A 25,725-nucleotide genomic window follows, 5' to 3' on the forward strand; every position below is an offset into this window, starting at 1 on the left:
CGGCCGAAGAGGCCAACGTGAAGCTAGTCAAAAGAAAGTGGGAGAAAAACGGTGATAAGAGTCACCAATACAACAACAACTATCCCAACAATCGCAACATTAATCGCAACTACAACAAACAGCTCAACAACAATAACAACAACTACAACAATCATCCCAACAACAATAACAACCACAACAACAACAACAATCAGAAGCAGCTATGCCAAAGGTGTGAAAAGTATCACTCGGGGTTCTGCACCAAATTTTGCAACAAGTGTAAAAGAAATGGTAATAGCGCTGCGAAGTGTGAGGTTTACGGACCAGGGGTTAACAGAACGAAAGGAACAAATGGTGTCGAAACGAGTAATGGCAGAGCAAGTTGTGTCGGAGCAAGTTATGCCAATGTAGTTTGTTATAAATGTGGAAAACTGGGCCACATTATTAGAAATTGCCCGAACCAGAAGAACACGAATGGACAAGTCCGCGGAAGAGTTTTCAATATTAATGTGGCAGAGGTACAGGAAGACCCGGAACTTCTTACGGGTACGTTTCTTATTGACAATAAATCTTCTTACGTTTTATTTGATTCGGGTGCGGATAGAAGCTATATGAGTAGAGATTTTTGTGCTAAATTAAGTTGTCCATTGACACCATTGGATAGTAAATTTTTACTCGAATTAGCAAACGGTAAATTAATTTCAGCAGATTATATATGCCGGAATCGAGAAATTAAACTAGGTAGCAAAATATTTAAGATTGATTTGATACCAGTAGAGTTAGGGAGTTTTGATGTAATAGTTGGCATGGACTGGCTGAAGGAGATGAAAGCAGAGATCGTATGTTACAAAAATGCAATTCGCATTGTACGAGAAGAAGGAGAACCCTCAATGGTGTACGGAGAAAAGAGCAACATGAAGCTACATCTTATTAGTAATTTGAAGGCACAAAAGCTAATAAGAAAAGATTGCTATGCTGTTCTAGCACACGTCGAGAAAGTACAAACTGAAGAAAAGAGCATCGATGATGTTCCCGTCGTAAAAGAATTTCCCGATGTATTTCCGAAAGAATTACCGGGACTACCTACATCGATCTGTTGAATTTCAAATATATCTTGTACCAGGAGCTGCACCAATAGCTCGTGCTCCTTACAGACTCGCACCCAGCGAGATGAAAGAACTGCAAAGCCAACTGCAAGAACTATTAAAACGTGGTTTCATTCGACCAAGCATATCACCATGGGGAGCTCCTGTTTTGTTTGTCAAGAAGAAGGATGGTACATTTAGGTTGTGTATTGACTACAGAGAGTTGAATAAACTTACCATCAAAAACCGTTATCCACTGCCGAGAATTGACAACTTATTTGATCAACTACAAGGCTCGTCAGTTTATTCGAGAATCGATTTACGTTCTGGATATCATCAAATGCGAGTAAAGGAGGATGATATTCCAAAAATTGCTTTTAAGACGCGTTATGGTCATTACGAGTTTATGGTTATGCCGTTTCGATTGACTAATGCACCAGCTGTGTTCATGGACCTTATGAACCGAGTGTGTGGGTCATATCTTGACAAGTTTGTCATTGTTTTCATCGATGACATACTTATTTACTCAAAGAATGATCAAGGGCACGAAGAACATTTGAGAAAAGTGCTAGAAGTATTGAGGAAAGAAAAATTGTACGCTAAGTTTTCAAAGTGTGCATTTTGGTTGGAAGAAGTTCAATTCCTCGGTCACATAGTGAACAAAGAAGGTATCCAGGTGGACCCGGCAAAGATCGAAACTGTTAAAAAGTGGGAAACCCCAAAAACTCCGAAGCATATACGTCAATTTTTAGGATTGGCTGGTTACTACAGAAGATTCATCCAAGATTTCTCCAAAATAGCAAAACCATTGACTGCATTAACGCATAAAGCGAAGAAATTTGAATAGAAGGATGAACAAGAGAAGGTGTTTCAGTTATTGAAGAAAAATCTAACTACGGCACCTATATTGTCATTGCCTGAAGGGAATGATGATTTTGTGATTTTTTGTGACGCATCAAAGCAAGGTCTCGATTGTGTATTAATGCAACGAACGAAGGTGATTGCTTATGCGTCTAGACAATTGAAGATTTACGAGCAAAATTATACGACTCACGATTTGGAATTAGGTGCTGTTGTTTTTGCATTAAAGACTTGGAGGCATTATTTATATGGGGTCAAAAGTATTATATATGCCGACCATAAAAGTCTCCAACATATATTTAATCAGAAGCAACTGAATATGAGACAACGCAGGTGGATTGAACTGTTGAATGATTATGATTTTGAGATTCGATACCACCCAAGGAAGGCGAATGTGGTAGCTGACGCTTTGAGTAGAAAGGACAGAGAACCTATATGGGTAAAAGCTATGAATATAATTATTCGTACTAACCTTACTACTCAAATAAAGGAGGCGCAACAGGGGGTTGTAAAAGAAGGAAAGTTGAAGAATGAGATACCCAAAGGATCAGAGAAACATCTTAATATTCGGGAAGACGGAACCCGATACAGGGCTGATAGAATTTGGGTACCAAGGTTTGGAGATGTGAGAGAAATGGTACTTAAGGAAGCACATAAAACCAGATATTCAATACATCCCGGAGCGGGGAAGATGTATAAAGATCTTAAGAAACACTTTTGGTGGCCGGGTATGAAAGCTGATATTGCTAAATATGTAGGAGAATGTTTGACGTGTTCTAAGGTCAAAGCTGAACATCAGAAACCATCAGGTCTACTACAACAACCTGAAATCCCGGAATAGAAATGGGAAAACATTACCATGGATTTCATTACTAAATTGCCAAGGACTGCAAGTGGTTATGATACTATTTGGGTAATAGTTGATCGTCTCACCAAGTCAGCACACTTCCTGCCAATGAGAGAAGATGACAAAATGGAGAAGTTGGAACGATTGTATTTGAAGGAGGTTGTCTCCAGACATGGAATACCCGTCTCTATTAACTCTGATAGGGATGGTAGATTTGTTTCAAGGTTCTGGCAGACTTTGTAACATGTGACGACCCGGGAATTTCTGACCAAATTTAAACTAAATCTTTATTTGATTTTGACACGATAAGCAAAGTCTGTAATGATGAGTCTCAAAACTTGTGAACTATTTTCATGGATTCATTTAACCTTTGACTATTCCCGACGATTCACGAATAATTGATTGTAAATAGATATGTGTGTATACATACATAAATGATAATTGGAAATATAATTTGAAATATTATATGTAATACTATTAAAATTTAATTATGTAAAATAAAGTAAAAAATAGGACATTATAATAATTACTATTTAAAACATATCTATATATAAATAAAGTACATTGGATAAATTTATATAGTTTCGAATTCATTTAGTAAACGATAGAAGCACTCGTTATCATTCAATGATTATTTAAACAAGTTAAATTAAAACTTATATGATTTTAAAATAAACTGTTTAGCAATGAAGCACGATATATTATTCCTAATCAAATTGTCGGTACATAATACACAACTCTGACTGCTAGACTATTAACTTCACTTTATATCATTGTTCAATTATCGAAGTTATGAACTACTGTACTTGGTTTCATTCGTCTACATGATCATATAATAATATTATATATATTAAAATCACCAACATGTTATATGAAAAATATATATATGCATGTATCCGTGAAATTGAAATATCAATCAATCATAGTGTTATTATTTTTATTTATTTGATATATTCTACTTTATATACGTTTAGCTTTGCTACAACCAATCAACTAACCAACACTTCCTTAATTCCAATATATATAAACTAATTCAATGGCCTACAAAGATACACAATCGGATTAATTCTTCACTTGTCTCCTTAATAATTCCTATTTTTATTCTTTCCACTTGCACAAGAAAACTACACTTTCTGTTTCCCATCATATCAACAATATCCTTATATTATTTATATCTATACATATGCTTACACACTAGTACAACAACTCAAACTAAACCCCCATTTCCTATCCTTGACTTCTTCAATAATAATCGATGTGAAAATATCATGAAAGAACTTACATCTTTATTCTACTTTACACTAGCTGTGTACCACTTCCTCTTCAAAATTTCCCACATGTGCACAGACATACTCCTCACTCACAACCATGAATGTTTCCCTAGTTACATCCTCATCAACTACTCCTACAACAGTAAACGATATAGGATGAAATGATGTGAATGACGATGACATTAATGCATTAATTTCAGCTCCTACTGCTACTGCTATACGCGTAAGTTCTATCTTCCTAATCATACGAATATAATGATGAGGTGATTACATTATGTTACAAACCTTCCATTTTCGAATTTGTTTCTTTTGTCAAATACAACCCTACAACACCCATCATCTTAACCCATCACCGTCGGGTACCACCCAAAACCACTACAATCATTACAAACAAACACCACCACCATTGTTGTTCTAACTATGACCGTGATCCACTACCACCAATGTTAGTAACTTGTTTCTACTTATATTAGTTTGACAAGACTGCAAACTATCGACATAAAACATCACCAAACTATCCTTGTTTCTGTTTTGCTATTGGGAAAACCAAACCCACCACAACCATATCCCTCTATCTCACCTTTCTTCTTTCGAAACCACCACCATCATTCCCTTTTATGTTTCTGCTACAACACCACGATGATTCTGTTTAAAAACTATCATGTGCAGTCTCCAAGAACCACCACTTTTTACATCGCCAAATCCACTATCCTCATACGTTAATGTATATTTTTTTTCTTTCTTTCTTTCTTTTCCTCCTTGATCGGACACAACGAAACTACAAAATTACAGTAACTAAATTCTGTTCCATTATTTTTCCACCACCACTTCACACCCTCACCTTTGTCTTTTCTTTTTCTCTTCTATCAAACCACTACCGGTCATCATAGAACCACTCTAATCACCAAGATCACTCGACAACCATACTCACTGTTGCAGCTATCCGTCCGATTCATTTTTATGTTTAACAGACCAAAACACACCCATTTTCGAACCTCACCACTCGATCACTGTTACTACAGTTTGATTCCTTTATGTTGTTTGTTTCATAATCTATTAAAAGAACGTGAGTGGAGAAGCATGTGAAAAAGATAAATGATTAATGGATATGATGTATAATGATAAAAGGTGACAAGAGAAGGTGGGAGGAGGGGTCACGATGGAGACAGTCTTTGAATTCTATATCGTGCATCATTGCCTCCAAGTTAAACCAAACATACACTCCACTGGATGCTGTTTAATAGTAGAATAAAGAAACCAAATCGGGCCACTAGTTAGGCTTATATAATTTAAGTTTTGGGCCGTAGACATCTTAATGCTGTTGGGCCCTTACATTCTAAGTGGACTTGCAACGAAGTGAATTTGTTATTGGACTTCTTAAATTAATTGGACTTATAATTTAGACCGTGTGTTTGATTGTATTGATGGACCGAGAGTTTGATAATGATGATCACGATATGATGAAAATCGTGATCAAATGATACATGATGAGAGACAATATAAGATAATAATGAGTATAATACGCGAGTGATCGTGAGGTTTATGAAGATGTTGATACGATTTCCTTAATGACGAATGATTATGATTAGATTAAGATGATTATTAACGGATATTGATAAGATAAATAAATGATTATGATGATGAAGAATAGTTAAAGAAAAAGGAAACAAAGATATGGGTTAAATAGGTATTAGGTTCATATAATTTCAGAAAAACATAGGCAGAATGATGGTTCAGGGTGTTGTGAGTTAAGCGAGAGGTCTCAGGTTCGAGGCCGGGCAGTGGCATATATTTTTTTTAGCTTGCCTTCAAAGGTTATACTCTCTTATTATTATTATTATTATTATTATTATTATTATTATTATTATTATTATTATTATTATTATTATTATTATTATTATTATTATTATTATTATTATTATTATTATTATTATTATTATTATTATTATTATTATTATTATTATTATTATTATTATTATTATTAGTAAATCATTATTTTCAAAACTATCATTTTTAACAAATTAATGTGTTGTATTTAAAAATATACTTATTACATATACTATAACTATATTAATATTACATATACATTATATATTAAGTCTAATAACATTGTTTACGTAAATATTTACATATAACAAATTTTTGATTTAACAATATAATACTAATCATATAGATAAATATGTATAACTATACATATAAATATTAAAAATACAAAGTAAATATATATAACCTTTGAAATAACAAATATATTACTAAATTAAATAAGTAATATACAAAAACTAGTTTGATTATTATTACATGTAAACTATATGTGTTAATATATATAATTGAATATAGGTTCGTGAATCCGAGGCCAACCCTGCATTGTTCAATGCTGTCATATGTATTTTTACTACAAAATACAGTATTGTGAGTTTCATTTTCTCCCTTTTTACTCTTTACATTTTTGGACTGAGAATACATGCAAATGCTTTATTAACTGTTTTACAATATTTATATGCGTGAGTTTCATTTACCTTTTTACCCTTTATATTTTTGGGCTGAGAATACATGCGCAATTTTTATAAATTTTTTTGCGAAATAGACACAAGTAATCGAAACTACATTATATGGTTGAATGATCGAAATCGAATATGCCCCTTTTAGTCTGGTAATCTAAGAATTAGGGAACAGACACCCTAATTGACGCGAATCCTAAAGATAGATCTATCGGGCCCAACAAGCCCCATCCAAAGTACCGGATGCTTTAGTACTTCGAAATTTATATGATGTCCGAAGGAGGATCCCGGAATGATGGGGATATTCTTATATGCGTATTGTGAATGTCGGTTACCAGGTGTTCAATCCATATGAATGATATTTTTGTCTCTATGCATGGGACGTATGTTTATGAGAAATGGAAATATGAAATCTTGTGGTCTATCAAAATGATGAATTTTATTATTTTATGATAAACCTATGAACTCACCAACCTTTTGGTTGACACTTGAAAGCATGTTTATTCTCAGGTATGAAAGAAATCATCCGCTGTGTATTTGCTCATTTTAAAAGACATCATTTGGAGTCGATCATCGCAATGGGACCAGATGTTGGTGACTTCGTCCAGATGGATTATGACGGGGTATGACAGTTGGTATCAGAGCGGTGGTCTTAGCGAACCAGGTCTTGCATTAGTGTGTCTAACCGATAGTTGTTTAGATGCATTAGTGAGTCTGGACTTCGACCGTGTCTGCATGTCAAAAGTTTTGCTTATCATTTAGTGTCAAAAAAAAAAAAAAAAATTTTCCTGCTTATCATTCTTAGGGAATCACTTGCTTATCATCTTTAGTCTAGACACATCTTACTGCATTGATTGCATGAATAGTGTATAGACAAAATCTATATCTTAGCGTATCTGTTACTGTAAACTTTTCCTGACATATTCTGCAAATTCCTCCGTAATCTACGGGATCTCATGTGCTAATTATGGGCATCCTATGCCATTAGAATACCATCCGATAGCCAAAAATCATTTCATATCGAAAAATCCTTTATTCAATCGTACGAAATGGAACTCGTCACTAGTTCAAGTTCTTCAGAACCTGACAGCTATTCCGACATGGATGTTCACCTAAGCTCCGGAAGCAGCGTCACCAGAATGAATCAACCAATCAGCCATCTCCAATTCATCTGATGAGTTCGTAGTCGACTTAATCAATGGAGACGCAAAGAAGACGATCCTTTCCACCAACCAAATTCATCCCTTGGTGAAGTACCTGAAGCACTTACCGGTGAACCAATTCGAAACACCATTTTCACCCTCACTCCAGAGTATCTCGCTGTGATTATAGAATATTTCATATTCTAAACCTTATTCATCCACTTGTTCAAACCTCCAATCATTCCGGAGTAATAGAAGAAGTCAACAAGCTTCGCGTTCGAGTAATAGCTTTGGAAAATATGGTGCAAAACTTGCCAGCTTTAGCAACATCACCAGCACTAATAGTGCAACCAACAACACAAACCTCAACACCACACGCCTCAACATTTCGATCTGTACCTCGAGCATAATCATCGTTCTACATGACGTCCTACTTCATTTATCTTCGTTCGATATGATAATTATGTAATCTCTGATGCTTTAGAGATTATGTACTCTAGTTCTAACCATAAATCATATGAGTTTAATATCATATTAACCCACTAAATTCACGATTTACATCTAAAGAAAATATATATGTAAGTATATTTTCATAAAGATTGTAATTGAAAATTCTTTTGTACAAACTGTTAATGGTGAAAATATTTTAACGGGTAGGTAATATCCGAGAAATATTTAGTTTTCACATTAAAAATTATACTGTACATTCTTCAATTCAGATTTAGCGGTCAATAGTAATACTGCCCAAATCCGCACATATACGTATCCGTTCACCAAAGAACAACTATCTTCATTCAAATTTAATTTCATATTTGGATTTTGACTGATCAAAATCCAAGTCAAGATTTAACAGAAGACATCACTTTTAGATTCCTGCATCTTTCAAAGCCATACTTTGAATTCAAAACTGGTCCAGATCCATTGGCGTGTTATTACCGAAAATAACTTTACAATACCTTTTCAAAATTAGCCAATTTTGTCACAGCTCCAACAAATCAACTTCGACTTTCATTCGGATTAGCCTTATTATAACTTTGATATATAAGTTTACCACTTGATTTCGTCCTAAACAATCATTCGTATCTTGACGATTACCATCAGCGTTTAATCATCTAAAAATACAATTCTCTTGAAACCACCTCGGATTGATAACCGATGATTCAGATATAGTAGCATTAAATGCAGAGGAAACAGCAAAATTGTAGATGGTCTAAATGGCCAAAAGTTTGATAATAAAGAATGGAATGTTGGGAACGCTCAATAGAAAATTTGGTACTGAAAAACGAATTTAGTTAACCATGAAGGAGACCAAGGACAAATACAAGGACTAAACCCTATATTCAAAGAATCCAGGTAATTTTGGATCCGATGAAATCTTTAGAGAATATCTTGCTCTGAAGTCATGTTAAGATCTTGCGGAAAATTTTTCTTCATCAACCTTCAAACTTAGAAATTCTAAAATATCATCATAAATATCTTCGATATTTCTGAGGATATTTTCATAAATATTCTTGTCCGAAATTATCTATCTCTTCGTATTTTCTGTATTCCATTATATTGGAAACTTCTCTAAAATCTAAGTATAAATTATGAATGAATTGTGGAGAAGTGTTGGGAATTGAAGCATGGGTTAGTATAATATAATGACGCCCGGCCAACGTGATTATATTACAGTAAGTCATGCTGAGTTTCTAATGGAACGTGATAAAGGATCACATATCATACCTTTATCATGAACCATGTTACATAACTCTTTTATTCTACTTAACCTCTGAACATATCAAGAAAATATATTCTTGATAGTTCCATAATCAGGGATTCTGGTACTTTGAAAAATCAAATCGTGCTAATACATTCCTTTCTGCTTAGAATATTATAATTATTCGAAACTCTATATATCTACGAATTCTGGACCATTATTCGCTTGACTTAAAGTCGGAAAGAGAAGACAAGAGCATGAAACTCTGATATATAAGGGAAAATACAAAACCCAACAACAACACCAAAATTACAAACCGTGGATATCAGTGCGTATATAAATATAAAGACATGGGAGGATTATAAATACAATAATCACTAGAGCATAGTAGAAATAAACAAATTCTTCCAGTGGGAGTTGAAAAAGAAGGACGATCATTGCGATAGTCATAATGAGGACAAGGATTAAAACGGGATTAGGCATTTTCATAATCTTTTGGATGTTTGAAAAAAAAAAAAAAAGGATAGGAATGATGAGAATAAAGGAACGGAAAAAGTCTAATTTATAATGAGAATATCAGACAGAGTAATCGAGGCAGATTACCGTACTTAATTAAAAGAGATCTTAATTTCCTTTATTCGCCGAAGAATTAAATCTTATAGATTACGAAGATTTCCTTTTAAATTCCTTAAATTCCGGAAATCCACCGTATCTACGTCAAAAGTTAAATCTCTACCTCAATATTTCGTGATAGCTTCACTCGTACGCTTCGAATAATCGAATTATTTATTCCATATTAATCAATGATGATAAAACTCTATTTATCAACTCATATTCGTCATGAAAACATTTTTATAGTTATTTATGACGACCTCACTCAAATTTCGGGACGAAATTTCTTTAACGGGTAGGTACTGTGACGACCCGGGAATTTCCGACCAAATTTAAACTAAATCTTTATTTGATTTTGACACGATAAGCAAAGTCTGTAATGATGAGTCTCAAAACTTGTGAACTATTTTCATGGATTCATTTAACCTTTGACTATTCCTGACGATTCACGAATAATTAATTGTAAATAGATACGTGTGTATATATACATAAATGATAATTGGAAATATAATTTGAAATATTATATGTAATACTATTAAAATTTAATTATGTAAAATAAAGTAAAAAATAGGACATTATAATAATTACTATTTAAAACATATCTATATATAAATAAAGTACATTGGATAAATTTATATAGTTTCGAATTCATTTAGTAAATGATAGAAGCACTCGTTATCATTCAATGATTATTTAAACAAGTTAAATTAAAACTTATATGATTTTAAAATAAACTGTTTAGCAATGAAGCACGATATATTATTCCTAATCAAATTGTCGGTACATAATACACAACTCTGACTGCTAGACTATTAACTTCACTTTATATCATTGTTCAATTATCAAAGTTATGAACTACTGTACTTGGTTTCATTCGTCTACATGATCATATAATAATATTATATATATTAAAATCACCAACATGTTATATGAAAAATTTATATATGCATGTATCCGTGAAATTGAAATATCAATCAATCATAGTGTTATTATTTTTATTTATTTGATATATTCTACTTTATATACGTTTAGCTTTGCTACAACCAATCAACTAACCAACACTTCCTTAATTCCAATATATATAAACTAATTCAATGGCCTACAAAGATACACAATCGGATTAATTCTTCACTTGTCTCCTTAATAATTCCTATTTTTATTCTTTCCACTTGCACAAGAAAACTACACTTTCTGTTTCCCATCATATCAACAATATCCTTATATTATTTATATCTATACATATGCTTACACACTAGTACAACAACTCAAACTAAACCCCCATTTCCTATCCTTGACTTCTTCAATAATAATCGATGTGAAAATATCATGAAAGAACTTACATCTTTATTCTACTTTACACTAGCTGTGTACCACTTCCTCTTCAAAATTTCCCACATGTGCACAGACATACTCCTCACTCACAGCCATGAATGTTTCCCTAGTTACATCCTCATCAACTACTCCTACAACAGTAAACGATATAGGATGAAATGATGTGAATGACGATGACATTAATGCATTAATTTCAGCTCCTACTGCTACTGCTATACGCGTAAGTTCTATCTTCCTAATCATACGAATATAATGATGAGGTGATTACATTATGTTACAAACCTTCCATTTTCGAATTTGTTTCTTTTGTCAAATACAACCCTACAACACCCATCATCTTAACCCATCACCGTCAGGTACCACCCAAAACCACTACAATCATTACAAACAAACACCACCACCATTGTTGTTCTAACTATGACCGTGATCCACTACCACCAATGTTAGTAACTTGTTTCTACTTATATTAGTTTGACAAGACTGCAAACTATCGACATAAAACATCACCAAACTATCCTTGTTTCTGTTTTGCTATCGGGAAAACCAAACCCACCACAACCATATCCCTCTATCTCACCTTTCTTCTTTCGAAACCACCACCATCATTCCCTTTTATGTTTCTGCTACAACACCACGACGATTCTGTTTAAAAACTATCATGTGCAGTCTCCAAGAACCACCACTTTTTACATCGCCAGATCCACCATCCTCATACGTTAATGTATATTTTTTTTTCTTTCTTTCTTTCTTTTCCTCCTTGATCGGACACAACGAAACTACAAAATTACAGTAACTAAATTCTGTTCCATTATTTTTCCACCACCACTTCACACCCTCACCTTTGTCTTTTCTTTTTCTCTTCTATCAAACCACTACCGGTCATCATAGAACCACTCTAATCACCAAGATCACTCGACAACCATACTCACTGTTGCAGCTATCCGTCCGATTCATTTTTCTGTTTAACAGACCAAAACACACCCATTTTTGAACCTCACCACTCGATCACTGTTACTACAGTTTGATTCCTTTATGTTGTTTGTTTCGTAATCTATTAAAAGAACGTGAGTGGAGAAGCATGTGAAAAAGATAAATGATTAATGGATATGATGTATAATGATAAAAGATGACAAGAGAAGGTGGGAGGAGGGGTCACGATGGAGACAGTCTTTGAATTCTATATCGTGCATCATTGTCTCCAAGTTAAACCAAACATACACTCCACTGGATGCTGTTTAATAGTAGAATAAAGAAACCAAATCGGGCCACTAGTTAGGCTTATATAATTTAAGTTTTGGGCCGTAGACATCTTAATGCTGTTGGGCCCTTACATTCTAAGTGGACTTGCAACGAAGTGAATTTGTTATTGGACTTCTTAAATTAATTGAACTTATTATTTGGACCGTGTGTTTGATTATATTGATGGACCGAGAGTTTGATAATGACGATCACGATATGATGAAAATCATGATCAAATGATACATGATGAGAGACAATATAAGATAATAATGAGTATAATACGCGAGTGATCGTGAGGTTTATGAAGAGGTTGATACGATTTCCTTAATGACGAATGATTATGATTAGATTAAGATGATGATTAACGGATATTGATAAGATAAATAAATGATTATGATGATGAAGAATAGTTGAAGAAAAAGGAAACAAAAATATGGGTTAAATAGGTATTAGGTTCATATAATTTCAGAAAAACATAGGCAGAATGATGGTTCAGGGTGTTGTGAGTTAAGCGAGAGGTCTCAGGTTCGAGGCCGGGCAGTGGCATATATTTTTTTTTAGCTTGCCTTCAAAGGTTATACTCTCTTATTATTATTATTATTATTATTATTATTATTATTATTATTATTATTATTATTATTATTATTATTATTATTATTATTATTATTATTATTATTATTATTATTATTATTATTATTATTATTATTAGTAAATCATTATTTTCAAAACTATCATTTTTAACAAATTAATGTGTTGTATTTAAAAATATATTTATTACATATACTATAACTATATTAATATTACATATACATTATATATTAAGCCTAATAACATTGTTTACGTAAATATTTACATATAACAAATTTTTGATTTAACAATATAATACTAATCATATAGATAAATATGTATAACTATACATATAAATATTAAAAATACAAAGTAAATATATATAACCTTTTAAATAACAAATATATTACTAAATTAAATAAGTAATATACAAAAACTAGTTTGATTATTATTACATGTAAACTATATGTGTTAATATATATAATTGAATATAGGTTCGTGAATCCGAGGCCAACCCTGCATTGTTCAATGCCGTCATATGTATTTTTACTACAAAATACAGTATTGTGAGTTTCATTTTCTCCCTTTTTACTCTTTACATTTTTGGACTGAGAATACATGCAAATGCTTTATTAACTGTTTTACAATATTTATATGCGTGAGTTTCATTTACCTTTTTACCCTTTATATTTTTGGGCTGAGAATACATGCGCAATTTTTATAAATTTTTTTGCGAAATAGACACAAGTAATCGAAACTACATTATATGGTTGAATGATCGAAATCGAATATGCCCCTTTTAGTCTGGTAATCTAAGAATTAGGGAACAGACACCCTAATTGACGCGAATCCTAAAGATAGATCTATCGGGCCCAACAAGCCCCATCCAAAGTACCGGATGCTTTAGTACTTCGAAATTTATATCATGTCCGAAGGAGGATCCCGGAATGATGGGAATATTCTTATATGCATATTGTGAATGTCGGTTACCAGGTGTTCAATCCATATGAATGATACTTTTGTCTCTATGCATGGGACGTATGTTTATGAGAAATGGAAATATGAAATCTTGTGGTCTATCAAAATGATGAATTTTATTATTTTATGATAAACCTATGAACTCACCAACCTTTTGGTTGACACTTGAAAGCATGTTTATTCTCAGGTATGAAAGAAATCATCCGCTGTGTATTTGCTCATTTTAAAAGACATCATTTGGAGTCGATCATCGCAATGGGACCAGATGTTGGTGACTTCGTCCAGATGGATTAGGACGGGGTATGACATAACAAGCATTGGGGACTCGTCTAGACATGAGTACTGCCTATCATCCACAAACTGATGGTCAGAGCGAAAGGACGATACAAACGCTTGAAGACATGCTACGAGCATGTGTTATTGATTTCAGAAATAGTTGGGATCGACACCTACCGTTAGCAGAATTTTCCTACAACAATAGTTATCATTCTAGTATTGAGATGGCGCCATTTGAGGCACTTTATGGTAGAAAGTACAGGTCTCCGATTTGTTGGAATGAAGTGGGGGATAGACAGATTACGGGTTCGGAGATAATACAAGAAACTACCGAGAAAATCATCCAAATTCAACAACGATTGAAAACCACCCAGAGTCGACAAAAGAGCTACGCGGACAGTAAAAGAAAAGATAGAGTTTGAAATTGGAGAAATGGTCATGCTTAAGGTTTCACCTTGGAAAGGTGTTGTTCGATTTAGTAAACGGGGGAAACTAAATCCAAGGTACATTGGACCATTCAAGATTATAGATCGTGTCGGACCAGTAGCTTACTGTCATGACCCAGAAAATTTCAACTAATTTTGAACCAAACTCATGATACGATTTAATATTTTTGACACGATAAGCAAAGTCTGTAAGGGTGAGTCTCAAAAAGTTTGAACTGTTTCATATATTCAATTGACCTTTGACTGCTCTCGACGATTCACGAACAATTAATTGTAAATAGATATGTGTATATGTATATAAATATGTATATAAATACTACTTGTAAATATACAAAATAATATTAAATCTATTTGTTTAAAAATATATAATATATATTTATGTGATAAAACTTGTTATTTAAAACTGATTATATTTAGAGAGAGAGTAAATGGAAAATGAATGATTTCGAGCTTAATTAGTAAACGTCAGTAACACTCAGTTGATGTTTTGTTAGTTTTAATATAGATATTGTACAAGTTCATGAAGGATTGAAATAAAAGTTAGACTGTAAATTGATTACGAAGATTTTAGATTTGTCAAAAATATTTTTACCTTTTTAAAATTAAATATTAGCACTCCGTACATAAAAATTGGAACAGAAAATAAATAATTATTGAACCTTTTTGATCAGGTTTCAAACAGTTAATGAGTGAAATAATTAAATATATTTAATCTAAAAATTTGAGATTTTTAGGAACACATTTATATTCAAACTGTTTAGCAATGGACACGATATAGCCATCCGTGATAAACTGTCGGTAGAGTAATTACAAATCATAGGCTGCTGAACTGTTTTTCCTTTAAATCTCATCCAACGTGTTGTTATTAATTTATATTATACTTATTATATTATTAATATTATTATTTATTAGATTAAGTTTAGAGATATATATGTGATACATGACAAATTCTGTTTTCTATCTAAATCCCACCAGGTACGCTCACCACCACTTTTGAGTCAAGTTGCTAATGTTATTTATTTATTTATTTATTTTTCTTTTTAACACTGACTCCTATCTTTTCTTATATAAATAATATACATATACATAGGCACAACACTCTTCTTTCATATTGTTCTCTGTTAACCGAAGTCACCAAAAACCCATTTCATGTTTTCAGGTTCTATACGTGTATCACCTTAACTATTTGTGTCTACCACCAAGAACCACCAACAAGATCACCCATCACAATTTCGCCACCTTGATCGATCTCCATCACCACCTCACACCATCTAAATCTGTTTAGAAAACCACCACTTCAACATCTTCAACCGTCACCATGGTTTTATTATTGGTGCTATCTATCTTCTAATTCTGACGGGAACCATCACCACCATCACCTATCTCTCTCTTCTATCTCTTTCTTCCGTTGAATCACCATCACATATCATTCTCCTCTTGTGTGTGTTACAACCCGAATACACCCATCACTTCACCACTCAAAACCTCCATCGTGAGTCACTGCTGCTGCAATTTTCACTGCTACTTAACCGTCTCCTGTTTCTATTTCATTCACCTAAAACACCACAACCAACGAACACCAAATTGTTTTCTGCTACTACGCTACGGTTACACTATTCCTGTTACTGCACCCCTTATGTTTTCTGTTTTTCTTTAAAGCATACAACCACCGTAAACCACCAATGAAGTCACTGTTACCGCTACCGTTTGATGTTTCTCTTTCAGCCTACAAATTACACCAACACCATCATGAACTACCACTCCTGCAATACTATTTATGTTTCTATTTTCTTATATAGCAGCGAACGAATGATGATGGTAATGATAAAGTGAAGTTGGTGATGATACAATTAAGGAAGATGATAAACAGTGATATATTATTGATGATGAAGTTAACGTTGATGATGAGATGATATCACGATCATGATGATGAACCAAACACCCCACTCTTTATTTCCTGACCAACCTTCCCAATTCGTGTAACTAGTCTTATATTGATTTGGGCCATACAATTTGGTTTACTCAGTTGGGCCGTGTATTGTTTTTAAATTCGGCCGAGATCCATATTACTTATTTGGGCCGAGACCCAGTTTGTGCTTGCTGTGGAAAAAGAGTGACACGATGATGATTAGGAAACAGAAACGGTTTAAAGCAATTAGTTTTTGTATTAATAACAGAAATGAAATTACAGAAGAGTGGTTAGGGGTGTTTATGATTAACAAGAGGTCGTTGGTTCGAACCCGGGTAGTGGCGTTTTATTTTTAAAGCTTGTTTCTTCAAAGGTTCGTGAATCCGAGGCCAACCCTACACTTGTTCAATGTCGTCATATGTATTTTTACTATAAAATACATTATGGTGAGTTCATTTGAATCCCCTTTACTCTTTACATTTTTGGGCTGAGAATACATGCGCTACTTTTATAACTGTTTTTATGAAATGAATACAAATACTAAAACTGATTTTTCGTGAGTTCATTTCCTCCCTTTTACTCTTTACATTTTTGGGCTGAGAATACATGAAAATGCTTTATTAACTGTTTTACAATATTTATATGCGTGAGTTCATTTGATTCCCTTTTACTCTTTACATTTTTGGGACTGAGAATACATGCGCTGCTTTTACAACTACTTTATTAAATGCTTTTGAAATACATTTTGAATTGCGAATACATGAAATGCTTTTATAAATGTTTGACGAGATAGACACAAGCAAAACATTCCTCGAATGAATTATGTGGACGTGATAATTGCCACCATTGAATTATGTGGACGTGACCACAATTGATATGAATTTTTTCCCCTGATTATTATTGCTTGGTAACCTAAGAATTAGGGAACATCACTAATTTTGAGAATTAGTGCACGCCTAATTGACGTGAATCCTAAAGGTAGCTACCGGGTTTAACACCCCCACCCAGAATGTTCACTAGATGGAAGGGCTAGTGGGCGTGGTGTTTAGTACTTCGAGGTTTATATATTATACAGACGAGATGTTGTGTTTTGGGGATATTATTTATGCTCATTATATGTTAAGGTCAGTTACCAAGCCAGGCAATGAATGAAAAGTGAATATTATGTATCGAGAGAATGATTTTATACACAGGTTTTGTGTATGATATTTTTGTACACGAGATATGTGTACGGTTACAAAGAATTATTGAAAAATGGTTTCGTACACAAGATATGTGTACTGTATTTAAAAGATATCGCATGTAAATTACAGGTGGGTATAGGATTCGGGCCCATTTGTATCATGCAGCATTTAAATCTTATGGTCTATCAAAATGATGAATTTTATTGTTTTAATGATAAACTTATGACCTCACCAACCTTTTAGTTGACACTTGAAAGCATGTTTATTCTCAGGTATGAAAGAAACTTTCCGCTATGCATTTGCTAATTTTAAAGACATTATTTGGAGTCGATCATCGCAATGGAACCATATGTTGGTGACTTCGTCCAGATGGATTAGGACGGGTCCTTTCACTTACCAACTGGAGCTACCTCAACAACTCACGGCTGTACATAACACTTTTCACGTCTCGAATTTGAAGAAATGTTTTGCTAAAGAAGATCTCACTATTCCGTTGGACGAAATCCAAATCAATGAAAAACTTCAATTCATTGAAGAACCCGTCGAAATAATGGATCGTGAGGTTAAGAGACTTAAGCAAAACAAGATACCGATTGTTAAGGTTCGATGGAATGCTCGTAGAGGACCCGAGTTCACCTGGGAGTGTGAATATCAGATGAATAAGAAATACCCGCATCTATTTCCAGAAGATTCGTCAACACCTTCAACAGCGTAAAATTTCAGGACGAAATTTATTTAACAGGTAGGTACTGTAGTGACCCAAACTTTTCCATGTTTATATATATTAATTGAGATTAATATTTACATGACTAAATGTTTCCAACATATTAAGCAATCAAACTTGTTAAGACTTGATTAAATGAAATAAGTTTCATATAGACAATTGATCACCCAAGTTGACCGGCGATTTACGAACGTTACAAATTTGTAAAAACTACATGTTGTGGTATATATAGACATATATATATGGTTGAAATGAGATTATGATGAGTAAGTATCTCACTAAGTATATTAACAATGTGTGATATACATAAGAAATGATATTACTAAGTTAAGAAACTCGAAATGATATATATAACGATTATCGTTATGATAACGTCTACTAAATACATATGTATCATATTAATATATTGATACACTATATTTAACATGATAAAATGATATTTAAATATATCATTAAGTTTGTTAACAATGAACTACATATGTAAAAACAAGACTACTAACTCAAGAATTACGAAACGAGACTTATATGTAACGATTATCGTTGTAACGATATTTTAATGTATATATCATATTAAGAGATATTCATACATCATAATATCATGATAACATAATAATTTAACATCTCATTTGATATAATAAACATTGGGTTAACAACGTTAATTGAGATTGTTAACTTAAAGGTTTCAAAACAACACTTACATGTAACGACTAACGAAGACTTAACGAATCCATTAGAATGTATATACATGTTATGTTTTGATATGTATTCTTACATTTTTGAAAGACTTCAAGACACGTATCAAAGTACTTCTACTTAACAAAAATGCTTACAATTAAATCCTCGTTCAGTTTCATCATCAATTCTACTCGTATGCACCCGTATTCGTACTCGTACAATTCACAGCTTTTAGATGTATGTACTATTGGTATATACACTCCAATGATCAGCTCTTAGCAGCCCATGTGAGTCACCTAACACATGTGGGAACCATCATTTGGCAACTAGCATGAAATATCTCATAAAATTACAAAAATATTAGTAATCATTCATGACTTATTTACATGAAAACAAAATTACATATCCTTTATATCTAATCCATATACCAACGACCAAAAATACCTACAAACACTTTCATTCTTCAATTTTCTTCATCTAATTGATCTCTCTTAAGTTCCATCTTCAAGTTCTAAGTGTTCTTTATAAATTCCATAAGTATAGTTTCATAAAAATCAAGAATACTTCCAAGTTTGCAAGTCTACTTCCAAGCTTTCTAATCCATTCCAAGTAATCATCTAAGATCAAGGAACCTTTGTTATTTATAGTAGGTTATCTTTCTAATTCAAGGTAATATTCATATTCAAACTTTGATTCAATTTCTACAACTATAACAATCTTATTTCGAGTGAAAATCTTACTTGAACTGTTTTCGTGTCATGATTCTGCTTGAAGAACTTTCAAGCCATCCAAGGATCCTTTGAAGCTAGATCCATTTTTCTCATTTCCAGTAGTTTTATCCAAAAAACTTGAGGTAGTAATGATGTTCATAACATCATTCGATTCATACATATAAAGCTATCTTATTCGAAGGTTTAAACTTGTAATCACTAGAACATAGTTTAGTTAATTCTAAACTTGTTCGCAAACAAAAGTTAATCCTTCTAACTTGACTTTTAAAATCAACTAAACACATGTTTTATATCTATATTATATGCTAACTTAATGACTTAAAATCTGGAAACACGATGAACACCATAAAATCGGATATACGTCGTCGTAGTGAAACTGGGGGCTGTTTTGGTTTGGATAATTAAAAACTATGATAAACTTTGATTTAAAAGTTGTTCTTCTGGGAAAATGATTTTTCATATGAACATGAAACTATATCCAAAAATCTTGGTTAAACTCAAAGTGAAAGTATGTTTTCAAAATGGTCATCAAGATGTCGTTCTTTCGACGGAAATGACTACCTCTTTAGTAATTGACATGTAACTTAAATTTCTGACTATAAACCTATACTTTTTATGTTTGGGTTCTTAAATTAGAGTTCAATATAAAACCATAGCAATTTGATTCACTCAAAACGGATTTAAAATGAAGAATTTATGGGTAAAACAAGATTGAATATTTTTGATCTTTTTAGCTACGGGAAATGTTTAAAAAATCTATACAAATCATATCCTAGCTAACTTATATTGTATTATACATGTATTCTAATATATTATGTAATCTTGGGATACCATAGACACGTATGGAAATGTTTTGACATATCATATCGACCCATGTATATATATTATTTGGAACAACCATAGACACTCTATATGCAGTAATGTTGGAGTTAGCTATACAGGGTTGAGGTTGATTTCAAAAATATATATACTTTGAGTTGTGATCTAGCCTGAGACTTGTATAAAATGGGTCGTGGATTGATTCAAGATAATATATATCAATTTATTTCTGTACATCTAACTGTGGACAACTAGTTGTAGGTTATTAACGAGGACAGCTAACTTAATACACTCAAATCTTTAAAACATAATAAAAATGGTTGTAATTATATTTTGATCATACTTTGATATATATGTACATATTTGTATAGGTTCGTGAATCGATCCGTGGCCAAGTCTTATTTCCGAGGAAGGAAATATCTGTGAAAGTGAGTATAGTCCCACTTTTAAAATCTAATATTTTTGGGATGAGAATACATGCAGGTTTTATAAATGATTTACAAAATAGACACAAGTACGTGAAACTACATTCTATGGTTGAATTATCGAAATCGAATATGCCCCTTTTTATTAAGTCTGGTAATCTAAGAATTAGGGAACAAACACCCTAATTGACGCGAATCCTAAATATAGATCTATTGGGCCTAATAAACCACATTCAAAGTACCAGATGCTTTAGTACTTCGAAATTTATATCATATCCGAAGGGTGTCCCGGAATGATGGGGATATTCTTATATATGCATCTTGTTAATATTGGTTACCAGGTGTTCACCATATGAATGATTTTTATCTCTATGTATGGGATGTGTATTGAAATATGAAATCTTGTGGTCTATTGTTACGATTTGATATATGTAGGTTAAACCTATAACTCACCAACATTTTTGTTGACGTTTAAAGCATGTTTATTCTCAGGTGAATACTAAGAGCTTCCGCTGTTGCATACTAAAATAAGGACAAGATTTGGAGTCCATGTTTGTATGATATTGTGTAAAAACTGCATTCAAGAAACATATGTCGATGTAATATATTTCTATTGTAAACCATTATGTAATGGTCATGTATAAACAGTATATTTTAGATTATCATTATTTGATAATCTACATAATGCTTTTAAAACCTTTGTTGATAAAATAAAGGTTATGGTTGTTTTAAAAATGAATGCAGTCTTTGAAAAACGTCTCATATAGAGGTCAAAACCTCGCAACGAAATCAATTAATACGGAACGTTTATAATCAATATGAACGGGACATTTCACTTCGGGTCTCCTTCTGTTCGCGACATTTGCTGCACGTCCTGCTTTAGCGTTAGCAACAGCTTCAGCTGCTCTTTGAGCTACCATCTCCTCAATTTGAGCAGCACTCATTCCCGTGTTTGGATTTCTCTTTGTAGGCATTTTCTAACTACAGACAATTCAAATATTCGAGATATTATAAGTAACATATATATAATTGTTCATAATATGAAATTGAACTCAAGCAATCATAATATAAAAGTTATCGATTAAGATAGTCTTTTCAATATTACAAAATTTGGGTATCCAACCTACCCGTTAGTTCCTTTCATACATATAAACAACTAATACATTAATTACTTAACATATAATATCCTAAATAAGAACATCTTAAGATTGTAAGCTAGAAAATCAACACTCCTAATCCTTAACGGTAGAACTACTATGGAACAATGGCATTAACCACTGAAACCACTTCATTCAAACGAGTTCCTAAACTAGCCACCTGCTTCCCAAGGTCATGATTCCTTGCCGACAAATCATCCACACGGTACTTCAACAACTCGATCTCCTCATGATGTGTATAGTGTACTTCCTCAAGCTCATTAAAATAAGAATCATTAGCATCCTGATTCTCCTGGATGTACAAGTAATCAACCATCTCTTGAAGTCTCTCAATACATGTTTCATGCCTAAAGATTCTACCAAATCAGGTATAAATCGTGTCCTATTGTGATTGACCCATTAATCCATCCCTGCCATTAATGGTCGGAGGCACATTATGTTCACGATAAGGGGTTCCCTCTTGTTGGTTCCATCTACCTAAAATTTCCCTAACCCATATCCATCGTTGCCAGAATGGTTGATACATCTCAAACTTGTTCCTATTAGAATTATCATCAGAATCATCCCTAACAATGATAGGTGCAGTCACGGTGTTGGATCCCATAGAACTAGACGATGCCATCTTAACAAACACAACATATAAAAGTTAGCCTATAGAATTTCCGATAAGCAAAAGTAATAATATATGACTCGAAAAATAGTAGATACCGGTTAAATTTTGACTCGATTATAGGTGGGACACACTAATGCAATCCTAGTTGGTCAGGTCTAGACACACTAATGTCGTCCACATTTCCTATAACCCAAGCTCTGATACCATGTCTGTCACAACCCCTGTCTCGATTTCCCAAGACGTGGTGTGAACTTCAACATAGTGTCCCAGGTTATAGTCAACGTAGCAGCAGAAACATAAATATTATTACATCACGGTCTCTGTTTTTAGTTTTGGTACATCGTGGTTACAAAATACAAGTACAGAAAAAGTTAAAATACAAATACATCATAATCTAGCCTATCAACACTAGATTTAACAAAAGACATTTTTAAACTTCCACGATGCCCGACCTGATAGTGCTCCAAAAGTTAAGTACCTGAGATAAATACTTAAAAATGTCAATATAAATATTGGTGAGTTCATAGGTTTACTTACAATGTATAAGTTAATGGACATCAAGATTTCATGTATAAAATAGTTAAAAGATATTCTAGTTCATGAGCTTTCAATGTCGAACGTTAACGTAAAATTACCCAAAAACAAGTGTCACTTAAGATAGCCTAGAAGGCCTATCCTGATGTAAGGAGTCATCCTCAAATAGATCTAATCATAATATTCGCATTTACCAAACCGGTAATTAACGATATCAAAATCGGGCTTTCTAAATTGACCTTTGTTACTCAACATAGAATATGTTTGTAAGTACTTGATTCCAATATGTAAAACAGTAAACAAGTATTATCTCATCCCAAAGGTATAAAAGATTGATTAAAAATGGGACTATGAACTCACAAGTAATGCGGTCCGAAGCGTTCACGGTAATTGGTCAGATTGTGTTTTGTGTTCCGGGCTTGAGACCTAATGAAATTTTGTAAGGTCAGAGGTCATACTATATAATATAGTACTTAAATTAGGTTTAAGATCAATTCCTTAGGTAATCTTACATGTCCAATTCGGTTCTTAGTTTGAAAAGTTACTAGTTCATAGTTTTAAGAATAGACTGTTTTCGACTAGTTTTATCATGACATAAGTGTAGGTGTTTCTATTGATCTAGACATCCATTTTAAGTGAATTTACTATCTCTGGAAAGATCTTTGAGTGTAGGTTCTAATCATGTAAGGTTAACCTCTAAATTCAGAACATAATTTGGTCAAAAGTTCATTTCTTCACAAGTGTGCAAAACAATTTAGTTTTACACTACAAGATCGTAAGCAAGTTTATAAATAGCAAAACTTATCTATTTGACTCAAGAACTTTACAGAAGTCGTAGCACATAAAATGCTTATTCTCAAAAGGAATAGTCTCCAAGTCTTCATTAACCTTGACTTTGGAGATAAGGTTTTAGACTAATTTCCGACTTTAATAAAATCTTGTGTCAACTAGATAGGACTATATTTTGATGATTTCGTAATGGATTTTGGTGATTTTACTGTCCTTGGTTTTCTTATTAAGTGTACTTCTTAGATCAGAAGACTTTGGTTCAAGATATATTTTATATTTTGAGCTATACATGAACCTTTGTCACTTGGTCAGATTGCCATGAATCTAAACATGTTTCACCAAATAAAATTTTAAAATGACTTTCCCTTTGCGTTAGATCATGAAATCTTTAGTAGAAGTCTCAAACACATATATGAACATCATATAAGTTCATGAGTTCCTGAGAGAAAACATAGGTTGGTGTTTAGGTCATAGACTTCAAGTAGAAATTTGGACATCTCAAAGACAAAATAGTTTTACATAGTTTAACCACTTTGGTTCTTACTTTAACTTCATTTTAAGACATTGGAAATATAGAGATCTTAAGTATACTGATCTAGTATCAAAATCAAGGTTAGCCATATAGTCATCACTGAGTTATTTAACACTCTAGATCTAGCTTTTACACCATGAAAGTTCTTGATTTTGACTAGAAATGATGAATAGATTTAGTTTAGCTAGTTATACCTTGATGAAATATACTCCCAATGCTTAAAGAAGATGATCAAATGATAGCTTATGATCTATATTTGAGAGTGGATAAGTGTGAGAGAAGAAGAGAGAATGAAGAACTAGGAGAATGGAGGATAGAAGAGAGTTTATATAGAGGTGATGGTGGTAGTGGTGTTGGGTCGTGGCAAACGGAGAAGGAGGGGAGGGAATGACTCACTATGGGTCATTAATGAAAGACATGATGATGTTTTGCATGATGCTTATCTTAGGGAGGAAGTATTAGGTGAGGTAATTTGATGATGTACATGATGATGATGATGAAAAACGATGGTGATGATGATAATGTAGGTATTCTAGTTAATTTTTGGTTTTGCAAGTGTACATGTACTTATGTAGGCTCTCTAATGTATAATTCAAAGATGTTTACTTGTATGTTTAGGGTTTAGAAAGTAAGCTAAGGTTAGGTTCTAATCAAGATAGATCAAGGTTGGTTAAGTGAAAGAAATGGCTAAGTACAAAGTAATCAAGACTAGTTGTGGAAATGATGAAGTGTAGAAATGTTTCTATCTTATGATTAAATGTTCAAATGAAAATGTTTCAAGTCTTTGATTTAAGTACTTAG

The sequence above is a fragment of the Rutidosis leptorrhynchoides genome, chromosome 10 (genome assembly GCF_046630445.1).
Source record: "Rutidosis leptorrhynchoides isolate AG116_Rl617_1_P2 chromosome 10, CSIRO_AGI_Rlap_v1, whole genome shotgun sequence".
In the NCBI taxonomy this organism is placed as follows: domain Eukaryota; kingdom Viridiplantae; phylum Streptophyta; class Magnoliopsida; order Asterales; family Asteraceae; genus Rutidosis; species Rutidosis leptorrhynchoides.